This window comes from Tachypleus tridentatus, chromosome 12 (assembly GCF_004210375.1).
Source record: "Tachypleus tridentatus isolate NWPU-2018 chromosome 12, ASM421037v1, whole genome shotgun sequence".
Taxonomy (NCBI): domain Eukaryota; kingdom Metazoa; phylum Arthropoda; class Merostomata; order Xiphosura; family Limulidae; genus Tachypleus; species Tachypleus tridentatus.
The window spans coordinates 75,215,560-75,227,912 of NC_134836.1; the positions used below are offsets into that span (position 1 = coordinate 75,215,560).

At 36.6% G+C, this 12,353-nt stretch overlaps 1 protein-coding gene across 1 annotated transcript in view; it reads left to right on the forward strand.

The window, feature by feature from the left end:
• The window catches only part of LOC143233651 (ecdysone receptor-like), a 103,434-nt gene that overhangs the window by 53,498 nt on the left and 37,583 nt on the right, over positions 1-12,353 (forward strand). The window lies entirely within an intron of this gene.

Below are 12,353 nucleotides of genomic sequence, written 5' to 3' on the forward strand. Positions count from 1 at the left end.
CTCACTTTAGCAATGTTACTTCCAGGTAACGTACCCAATTATAATTTACTAAATGTATTTCACACACACTAAAAAATCTTTGTGCAATTCAGACCTATTAAATTAATGAATTCAGAGAAAAACATTTTGCGCTGTCTTTTAAAAATGCATACGATAGAAGTCAACACAAAAGTAATAAGGATATCTCCTATATCTAACATATAATATTTTTCATTCCATTGCTATTTGTCTACGTTTAAGCGGTTTAAACATGAAAATGATTTAATGGCGCAAGTTACACATCAGGTTTTTCGTGAAATCTGATGAATTTCTCTACTAATCACAGTGGAAAGTTACGACTAATCAAAAACGTCCTGCTATATTGTATAACAGAAACTTTCTCAAGCCGAAATATATCTATTGATAGTTTAGAGGTAGGCTTCAAGGATTGAAACGTCAGACTTTTGTGTTCGATCTCCGCGCTGGTTGAGGTACTGATAATCTCTCGTGGAGCTTCGTGGTAAAGAGAAATAAAATCTAGATGTGTCAAAGCGACAGCTGTGTTCTCGGATTTCAAGTGTCACAAAGTGCTTTAATGATGAATCATTATGTATTTCTTTAAAGTTTATAGTTTTATTAAAAAACGGACGGATCGAGAGTAAGTAATAAACCATCAGTTCTGAACAAACTAGTGATTGTAAGAAGTTTCAATAAAGTCAGCAGGTGATTTTACTGTCATCAGTTTTTATACTGACTCGGTAGTGAACTCTCACGTGCTACATACATACTTTTAATTGTTAGTAACAGAATATTACGTGCTATATACATACTTTTAATTGTTAGTAAAGGAACATCACATGCTATACACATACTTTTAATTGTTAGTGAAGGAACATTATGTCCTATATACATACTTTTAATTGTTAGTAAAAGAACATCACATGCTATACACATACTTTTAATTGTTAGTAAAAGAACATCACATGCTATACACATACTTTTAATTGTTAGTAAAGGAACATCACATGCTATACACATACTTTTAATTGTTAGTGAAGGAACATTATGTCCTATATACATACTTTTAATTGTTAGTAAAAGAACATCACGTGCTATATACATACTTTTAATTGTTAGTAAAGAACATCACGTGCTATATACATACTTTTAATTGTTAGTAAAAGAACATCACGTGCTATATACATACTTTTAATTGTTAGTAAAGGAACATTTTGTCGTATACATACGTTACTTCGGTTTCAGGATTCTCTTGTTCTTTGAAAAAAATACCATTTCGTGTTTTAAGCGTGTTAAAATTATGGAAGTTCGAAACGACCTGTTCATCTGGTAATTATATAAGTTAGTTTTAATTATAATTAAATACATAGTTTTAATTGTTAGTAACAGAACATTACGTGCTATATACATTGTTTTAATTCTTTGTAATAGAACATCACGTCCTACGAGGTCTGTTAAAAAAATACGTGGACTGACGTCATAAAACAAAATGTACTTTATTTAGAAGTTACAGGTCTGGGACCCCTTCAAAGTACTCTCCTCACCAACGGTGTTTCCACTTGTTGAAACAGTCCTGGTACGCTTCTTTTGTAATGTCCTCCAGCTCCTTCGTCGCATTTGCCTTAATCTCGGGAATCGTCTCAAATCTTCCTTTCAAGGGTCTTTTGAGTTTGGGGAACAAGAAAAAATCGCAAGGAGCAAGGTCAGGTGAGGGGGGGGGGTGGGGAAGAACAGTGAGCGAGTGTTTGGCCATAAACTCACGAGTTCTGAGGCACAATTTTCGCAGCAACGCGGTGCATCTTCAATTTTTCGGTCAAAATCTCATAACAAGATCCAACTGATATCCCACACTCTTCAGCAAGCTCCCTGACAGTCAGACGTCGATTTGCCCGCACCAGGGTGTTGATTTTGTCGACGTGTGGGTCGTCAGTTGACGTGGAAGGACGTCGAGGACGCTCATCATCTTCAATGGACTGTCGACCATCCTTAAAACGTTCATGCCACTTGAAACATGCCGTACGCTTCATAGCAACATCACCGTAAGCCGTGTTAAGCATAGCAAAAGTTTCAGTCGCAGAGTTTCCACGTTTAACACAAAATTTCACAGTGAGTCGTTGCTCCTTCAGGTCATTCATTCTGACATCCGCCAAACGAAAAAATCGCACTTCACTTAAAACCGCGTAGCTAATACACAAATGAAGATATCTGCAATCGGGAAATGGCGTCGTAATCAGCTTATCTGTGCGAACCTAGCGACACCAAGCGGATTCCCCTGGAACCAACTGGAGCCGCGCAATTCAAACAGTCCGCGTATTTTTTGAACAGCCCTCGTATATACATACGTTTAATTGTTTCTAATAGAACATCATGTTGTATATACATACATTTAAGTGTAAGTAACAGAACATCACGTGCTATATACATACTTTTAATTGTTAGTAAAGGAACATCAGATGCTATATACATACTTTTAATTGTTAGTAAAGGAACATTACGTGCCATATACATACTTTCAATTGTTAGTAAAAGAACATCACATGCTATACACATACTTTTAATTGTTTGTTTGTTTGTTTTGGAATTTCGCACAAAGCTACTCGAGGGCTATCTGTGCTAGCCGTCCCTAATTTAGCAGTGTAAGACTAGAGGGAAGGCAGCTAGTCATCACCACCCACCGCCAACGCTTGGGCTACTCTTTTACCAACGAATAGTGGGATTGACCGTCACATTATAACGCCCTCACGGCTGGGAGGGCGAGCATGTTTGGCGCGATGCGGGCGTGAACCCGCGAATTACGAGTCGCACGCCTTAGCGCTAGGCTATGCCAGGCCCTTTTAATTGTTAGTAAAGGAACATCACATGCTATATACATACTTGTAATTGTTAGTAAAGGAACATTACGTGCTATATACATGCTTTTAATTGTTTGTAAAAGAACATCACATGCTATACACATACTTTTAATTGTTAGTAAAGGAACATTACGTGCTATATACATACTTTTAATTGTTAGTGAAGGAACATTACGTGCTATATACATACTTTTAATTGTTATTGACGGAATATTTTGTCGTATACATACGTTACTTCGGTTTCAGGATTATCTTGTTCATTGAAAAAAATACCATTTCGTGTTTTAAACGTGTTAAAATTATGGAAGTTCGAAACGACCTGTTCATCTGGTAATTATATAAGTTAGTTTGCTTATCTTCAAAGATGTAAAATACAAAATAAGTAAAGAACGAAACAGAAAAATCTAGATATCTGCTTCAGTCTTTGTGGCACTTCTGTGGAACAGCGGTATGCTGCGGATGCATATGGCTGGAGACCGGGTTTTGATACGTGTGGTGGACGGAGCATAGATATCTTATTGTGTAGCTTTGTGAGTAATTAAAAAAAAAAAACAGTCTTTATATGAAGCGATAGAATCACGTGGATAAACGTGATGTTTCTTTAATAATAACCAAAAGTGCATGTATATATATATATAAAGTGATGAAAAACGCCCAAAAAAGATGTTTTGTTGGATGAAAATCATAGTCAACCTGCGATTCTTCAAGACTGAAAAATAAACCTCTTTGTTGAAGTTAGTAAGCGTATAGAGTAACAAAAAACGATGAATGGAAAATTCTGCATAGGTTGTATAGAAAGTTTTTTTTTGTTTACGGTAAACAACGACGGCTCTCTGTTGCCATTCATGTTTTCAATTGCCGATCAGAAAGAAGGCAACCAGCAGGCACACCCACCGCTAACTATTAGGATACTGTTTTCCAACAGATAGTGAGATTGACCGTAAAATTATAATGCCCACACGTATTGAACAGCTATGATGTTCGGCACGGAGATTAAATCCCGTGATTTGCGGAGTTCTATGTTAGAATTGATGACTAACTTATCTTCTAATCTAAAGGCTCTATGTGTAGATTCGTGAACTTAAACGCTTAAACCTAGAATTCGATCCCCGTGGTTGACAGCCCTTCGTGTAACTAGCTTCGCGCAGATATCTTGAAACAATTGTAGGTTAATAACTATTTGATAATTAACATATTAGCAGCAGTTATAGCTTGTGTTGGTCTTAAATGACCAGTCTAATGTAGGCTCGGGATCTTTGTAGGTAGTTGAAATCAATGTTTTAGAAAATTGTGATAATTGAAACGTCCTGGTTAAAAACAAAACTGAAGTTACAATCTGGACATGCGTGTAGTCTTGTGGTCTTTTATGATATGAATCCTTTTAAGTACTATAACATAAATCGATTATTTTCATACCCAGAAATCCGCATTATTGAAAGGTCGTACTTTTTTAGTTGTTTCTTGATATATTTTCCTGTCTCTCTCAAAACCTCAACAGATAGTCAGTGAAAAATATATTTTCTTTCATTTCTAAATATCTTTTTTATTCTAATTTCTTTCCCCTGAGTGCCAGCGATACATTTATGAAATTACAACTGTTGGCAAAGTGTATGTAGCCCACTTTGTGTAGGTTTGCGCTAAAATAAAACCACTGCCACCAAAAACAAACATATGTTCAGATTTTATCCCTTTCGTATCTTTTCTTGATCTCTTTCATTTAAACGAAGATTAACTGTGGATGCTGACAGCTATATACACGAATAGATGTTCTAAAAGGGGAGATGTCCTGTCCACGTGCTGGTTTGAAATCTGGGGAGAATGGTTCTCGATAAGCTTTACCTTTTTGTGACACGTGTGTTTATTTGCTTTCTGTGTGTTCCTCTTACATTATTTGTCCTTCGAAGTTTAATCACTGCATTTTCAAGTTTCGTCTTCTTCTAACGTCATCGCCACATTAAGTACAATTCACGTTACCCAAAGCTTCGAAGGAGAGAAATGAAAGAGAGTTGGCCAAAATGTAAATTTAGTTTTTCTTTTTCGTAATAGTATGGTGTTTTGATTCGCAATCTACAACTTGTGGAATCGAAACCCTGTATCGAACGTGCTGTGGGAAGGTTACAATATGGTGTTCAATCTCACCATTCGTAGATGTAACTGCTATTGTCTTAACACATAACTACACTGTCTGCGATTTGTTTACCACGAGAATCAAAACCCGGATTTTAGCATTGTAAATTTATAAACTTATCGTTGAACCATTGGAGTATTATTCGTTCATTAAACAATAGACCAAGAGTTGGCGGTGGGTAATGCCTGTTGTTTTCCTTCCTTTCTAGCAGCAACTCAAAATGATGGACGACAGAGAATAGCATTAGCAGCTTTGTCGTAAACAATAAGAACAAAAAAACAGAACCGATGGTAGTAGAGAACCATCTCTATATTTCTTTTATCTTGACCTCACCCGAAGTAACTTGTTTTATATGGGAATCTATATGGTGTCATTTTAAAGATTCTGATTACGTGCTTTTTATGGATGTCTATGTGGTGTCCGTTGGAAGCTTCTTATTACTTGTTTTTAACGAGTGTCTATATGGTGTCCTTTTCAAGATTCTGATTAGTTGTTTTAAACGGGTATCTATGTGATATCCTTTTAAAGATTCTGGTTACGTGTTTTATATGGTTGTCTATACGGTGTCCTTTTAAAGATTTTGATTGTATATTTTATATGGATGTCTGTGTGGTGTCTTTTGAAAGAATCTGGTTACTTGTTTTATACGGGTATCTATGTGGTGTCCTTTTAAACATTCTCATTACATGTTTTTTATTTGTATATATATGGTGTCCTTTTAAAGATTCTTATTACTTGTTTTAAACTGGTGTATGTATGGTGTGCTTTTAAAGAATCTGGTTACTTATTTTATATGTTGTCATTTTAAACATTCTCATTACATGTTTTTATTGGTATATATATGATGTCTATATGGTGTCCTTTTAATGATTTTTATTACTTGTGTTATACGGCTATCTATAATTTGTCCTTTTAAAAATTCTGGTTACGTGTTTCATGTTGGTGTCTATATGGTGTCCTTTTAATGATTTTGGTTACGTATTTTATATTGGAGCTTATGTTTTATCCTTTTAAAATTGTCAATAACTTTTAAACGGATATCTATATGATATCCATTTAAAGATTCTTATTACTTGTTTTATACGGATAATAATATGGTGTGCTTTTAAAGATCTTGGTTATGTATTTTATATGCGTGTCTATATGATATCCTTTTAAAGATTCTTATTACTTGTTTTATACGGTTATCTATATATGATGTCGTTTTAACTATTGTTATTACTAGTTTTCTTCGGAGAACTATAAGGTGTGCTTTTAAAGGTTCTGGTTACTTATTTTTTACGGGTATTCATATGGTGTCCTTTTAGAGATTTTGGTTACGTGTTTTATATGGGTATCTATGTTGTGTCCTCTTAAAGATTCTGCTTGCTTGTTTTATATGGGTATGTATATGGCATCCTTTTAACGATTGTTATTTTTTGTTTTATGCGGGTATCTATATGGTGTCCTTCTGATTACTTGTTTTATACGGGTGTGTATGTGATGCCCTTTTAAAAATCCTGGTTACTTGTTTCATATGGTGTCCTTTTTAAGATTTTGTTACGTATTCTGTATGGGTGTCTATATGATGCCCTTTTAAAGCTTCTCATTACTTGTTTTATATGGGTATCTATATGGTGTCCTTTTAAATATTCTGGGTACTTGTTTTATACAGATGTCTACATGGTGCCCATTTAAAGATTTTACGTGTTTTATATGGGTGTCTATATTGTGTCATTTTAAAGATTCTGGTTACGTGTTTGATACGGGTGTTTATTTGGTATCCATTTAAAGATTATGGTTACCTGTTTCATGCAGTGTAACAGATTTACCATTATACCTTTGTTATAGTACCCAAACTTGTTTCTGTATAGTTTTCTTCTTTGCCTGTGATGTATATTATTGAATGTGTATTGTGTGAGTCTCACCTATTCTCGAAACTTACAGAGAATTATTGAATGTGAGAAGCAACCATATTTGTTTACGAAAGCACACTAGAATATTTTAAGAGTCCTACAGTCTCGCGTGATTTGTATAAAAAGTAGCCAACCGAGAGACGAAAGATAATACTGTTGGTCAGTTATAGTGAGTGTACTATAGGCCTAGGAAGCCATAACTGTGATTAGTACCTATTAATCGGAAAAACTACATAATGGGACCAGTAACGTTTACAGATTTCGAACATTACAAACCATTCAACGTTAGTGAATAATTTCGGACGTTAGTATTTCAACGAGGACATTAAATATCTTCCTCGGTAAGAAATGAACTTATAGCGGTGTGAGGCCAAGAAAGCTAGCTAGCTTTAGTGCGGTGCAATACCATCAACTCAGAACATTGTTCGTCGTGGACACGGATCGTAGATAAAATATTTAGTTCTACACTGCATATGAGAATGAAGCTTGCAAGACTCTTGGAGAAAAACCAGCTTTGGTAATAACTATTAATAGTAACCGTTGTTATAAAACTGTATTGTTTTTGTGCTTGTATATTAAAATATGTTTGTGTTAAAAGGAAATTGTGTGTGTCAATCTTGTTGGCAAATATCATAAATTTAATATATATTGAGAGGTAATTCACTAATAAGCTCAAGTTCAAATTTTCGGTTACTTGAAGTAGTAATTCGTTGGTATAAGTAACATAGTAAGTCGGAGACTTATCCGAAATAATGAAATTATAATACATAACAACGGGTGTTATATGGTGTTCTTTCAAAGATTCTGATTACTTGTTTTATACAGGTGTCTATATGGTGTCCTTTTTTAAATATTTTGGTTCCGTGTTTTATACGGGTGTCCATATGGTTTTCTTTTTAAAGATTTACTTTTACTTTTTACTTATTTCGTACAAATATCTATATGGCATCTCTTTTTAAAGCTTGCTGCTACTTACTCCACATTGTAGTTTGCTGCTACTTACTCCACACTGTAGCTTGCTGATACTTATATCATACTGTAGTTTGCTGCTACTTACTCCACATTGTAGTTTGCTGCTACTTACTCCACACTGTAGCTTGCTGATACTTATATCATACTGTAGTTTGCTGCTACTTACTCCACACTGTAGCTTGCTGATACTTATATCATACTGTAGTTTGCTGCTACTTACTCCACATTGTAGTTTGCTGCTACTTACTCCACACTGTAGCTTGCTGATACTTATATCATACTGTAGTTTGCTGCTACTTACTCCACACTGTAGCTTGCTGATACTTATATCATACTGTAGTTTGCTACTACTTACTCCACACTGTAGCTTGCTGCTACTTACTCCATACTGTAGTTTGCTGCTACTTACTCCACACTGTAGCTTGCTGATACTTACTCCACACTGTAGCTTGCTGCTACTTACTCCATACTGTAGTTTGCTGCTACTTACTCCACACTGTAGCTTGCTGATACTTATATCATACTGTAGTTTGCTGCTACTTACTCCATACTGTAGCTTGCTGCTACTTACTCCACACTGTAGCTTGCTGCTACTTACTTCACACTGAAGTTTGCTGCTACTTACATTCATGTATGTCGTGAGGGGACCTTCCAGAGAAGGTTCTGCACTTTCGGTTTACCTGCTCTGGGATCTGAACACATATTCACATTTTTGCCGTGCGTGGCAACTCGTGAAGGGGAAGAGAGAATCAGAGTGGTTGAGGGGTCCAACCCTAACACACTTCTTTGATCTTGAACTCCTCTAGACAAGCGACCCTGCAGAGTCAATTGACTGGTCCACCTGGGCTACGGTCAACCAAGTACCAGTGTTGGACGTTCTCAGTAGGTGTTGTGCTCATTATGGCTGATGTTGGTGTGTGAGTATAGTGCTCAAGAAACCCTTGCGTTGCCGTAGTGTCCTTTTATAGCTTTGCAGTGCGTCCTCATTGGGTCCCGTTGTGGATGAGGACAGTGGGCATTAAAATGTTCTTTCTTTATTATGGATACTCTAACTCATGAAGAAGAAAAATAAATAAAATTGATAAAAAACGGTAATTTATAAACATCCACGAATGGATGACTTCATCCAGTAATCACCATCACAGGTGGTTTCTGTACTTAGATTTTTCATTTTACGCTCATTATCTGAGAAATCCTTAAGGCAGATGTCTCTCTTTTTTATTCACAATGATTAGAAGGGATTGCTGGCTCCCACAAGTCAGTAAGAAAGTTATGCTCTGGAGACATTTTGGTAAAAACATCCTCACCACAACACACGAAACTCCTGCTGAATTCGAAAAGCATTGTGGATATACCCGACAAGGTTACTCCCCATGCTATCCTGAATTCCTCAAAGGAGATATTTTTTTATTTTTTCACGTGTAGGTATGGTATTTAGCGAGACCTCCACTCATATGGGTTGTGTAGCCATTTGCCTGTTTTTATCAAAAACATTTTATTGGACCAGTAATTTCAACTTAAGATGGGTTCTCGACAATTTTCCGTTCTTTCTTACAGGAACTTAAGTCTCTCATGGCTGTGTTTGAGCGTTACACTTTTCATTATAAAGATCAATGCCATTACTGGACAACTCCCTCCAACAGTTGCAAATGGGTTCTCTGTCGATGACTTCCACATCTCGTATGAATTGTCGAACAGGAGGTTTATTGAACAGCAGCTACAGACTGCCCTCAATCGTTTACTGAAGTGGATCTCAGGAAACAATTTTACCTTTTCCCTTTCTAAAACCGTTTGCGTGCACTTTTTCCACCAATGGGGCATTCAACCCGATCCTGAGTTCTGACTTGGTGAACTTGTGCTTTCTTTGGTCCCTGAGGTGAAATATTTGGGGTTTATATTTGACTGTAGGCTGACTTTCATTCCACAAATCAAACAGCTACGCGTCAAATGTACAATGGCACTGAACATCCTCCGTGCCCTCTCTTCTACCTCTTGCGAAGAGGATCGATATTCTGTGCTAAAGATCTATCATGCCCTTATTTGATCGAAACTGGACTATGGGTCTCTGGCCTTTGACTCTGCCAGAACTTCGGCCTTGAATATGTTGGACCCCGTCCACCATCTGGGGCTTCAGCTCTGCACGGGAGCTTTCCTCTCTTCCTCTGTCCAGAGTTTATACACTGAGTCTCATGAGCCTCCTCCACATCTCTGTTGTTTGCAACTGTATATATTGTACACTTCAAAACTTCGATCCTTACGTCAGCGTCCCATCTGCTCCTCCACATCTCTGTTGTTTGCAACTGTATATATTGTACACTTCAAAACTTCGATTCTTACGTCAGCGTCCCATCTGAAGTTATGATTCCCTTCCTCAGTGGCCCAAGCTTTTTTAGAACAGATGGTCTACCATTGTTCCTTTTGGCCTTCGTATTCAGGCACAGTTGGATAAATTGGGTTTGTTCTTGAGTGACGTTGCTGTCTCCATTGGTATCATACTGTTTCCATACCACCATGGCTTGTTACCATCCTCAAGTGTGACCTTTCTTTGAGTTATCTGAAGAAGGTAGATATTAATGATTGGAAATACCGTCGTCTATTTGCCGAACATTTTTTGAACCATCTCTTCATTCATACAGATGGTTCGGAGTCAGGTGACTGTGAGCTCTGGCATGGTTTGGTGGTTGCACACAAGATCTCCTCTGGACTTTTTGTGTTCACTGTCGAATTGTACGCTATTTCTCTTGCTCTGGATCACGTAGAAGCTATGCAGTATATGAACTGTAACATTTATACCAAATCGCTTAGCCCTGGCCCGGCATGGCCAAGCGTGTTAAGGCGTTCGACTCGTAATCCGATAGTCGCGGGTTCGAATCCCGGTCGCACCAAACATGCTCGCTCTTTCAGCCGTGGGGGCGTTATAATGTGACAGTCAATCCCACTATTCGTTGGTAAAAGAGTAGCCCAAGAGTTGGCGGTGGGTAGTGATGACTAGCTGCCTTCCCTCTAGTCTTACACTGCTAAATTAGGGACGGCTAGCGCAGATAGTCCTCGAGTAGCTTTGCGCGAAATTAAAAACAAACAAACAAAACGCTTAGCCCTCTACTAGCCCCTGGAATGGCTTCACGTTAGTTCTCACCCTATTCGTGTTAATATTCAAAACTGAGTGGCCCCATTTCTTTTTATCATCCATTCCTATCCAGTTTTTCTGGATACTAGGCCACGTTGGTATTCGCGGGTACGAGCTCGCTGACATTTAATGTAAGGTTCTACATTACTACTTGTAATTGTAATATAACAATTGTTATATTAGATACAAAAGTGTAACTTTATAATAATTAGATACACAAATGTGTCTTTATAATCACCAGATATACAAATATGTCTTGATTAATACTGCGTTTAGTTCCAGTAGGTATTTCTGGAATATTTTGTGTTTATATACAAAATGAGCAGTTTCATCTTCCTTTTCTTACCGGTTCTTTTACTTTGTATTGTAACAAAAACCACTAAATGTGATGTAATATGTGGCTCCCTCTAGTAGTGAATTAAATAATTGGAATGTTAAATAGTTTCTAAAGTTATTTTTTGTGCCTCGTTAAACCTACATCTATACTCTCGTTACAGGTTCGACAACTCTTGCTCAAAATTTTTATATTCCATTAAGCATTTTATGGTTATCTCGAACTATAAAAGAAAAACATATTTCGAAGTGTGTTTTTTTAGTTTTGGTACAGTTTGTAAAGTTGGGTTTGGACACTTGTCTTTCGTAATCACTGCGTTTGTGCGAGTCGTAGAAGTAATGCTCTTACATACTTCGTAAACAGTCACGTGGTATAAACATCCCGCCTGTAGGCTTATCGTTGTAAACGGCCTTAGGCAGCCCTATCATGTCAAAATCAGCTATTTTTTTGTGTTTTGATTTTTGTTGTTGTTGTTGTTGTCTTTTATTGCGAAAAAGGTCGTTAACATATTAGGGAGGTACAGTTAATATTTATCGGATTATTATTTTACTTATTTAGTGCTTGCATATAAGATTAGAATTGCCTGTGGTGTTGTCAGTGTTTAATTCAGTACCAGGTACAGTGAACTCTCAGTAATATTATCCTGCCGTATTAAAATAAGTCTGTACTGCATCAAAAATCTTCCTTTAACCAAAATTTCCAGTAGAAAACAAAGGTTAAAACTAGTTTAAAAATAATATGTATAAAGTATATTATCGTGGTGAAACATTAAAAATTATTTTTCTGTCACCATTCGAACACTCAGTGATAAACAATCAAAATTAAACAAAAAGATTTTTTAAATAAATATAACATCGCACTACGAATAAAACGTAATGGTGCTTTTATGGTATATAGCAGTTTCTAAAGTCTGGCATGTTTTAGCGGTTAGCTGCAGATCGGAAAGTCGAAGGCTATGGAGGCGTTATAGTTGTAATAGTCAGTCACGATTAAGTTTCAGTATCCTCACGTAAAGATACTTAATTAATGTATTGAAGCCAGATATTCC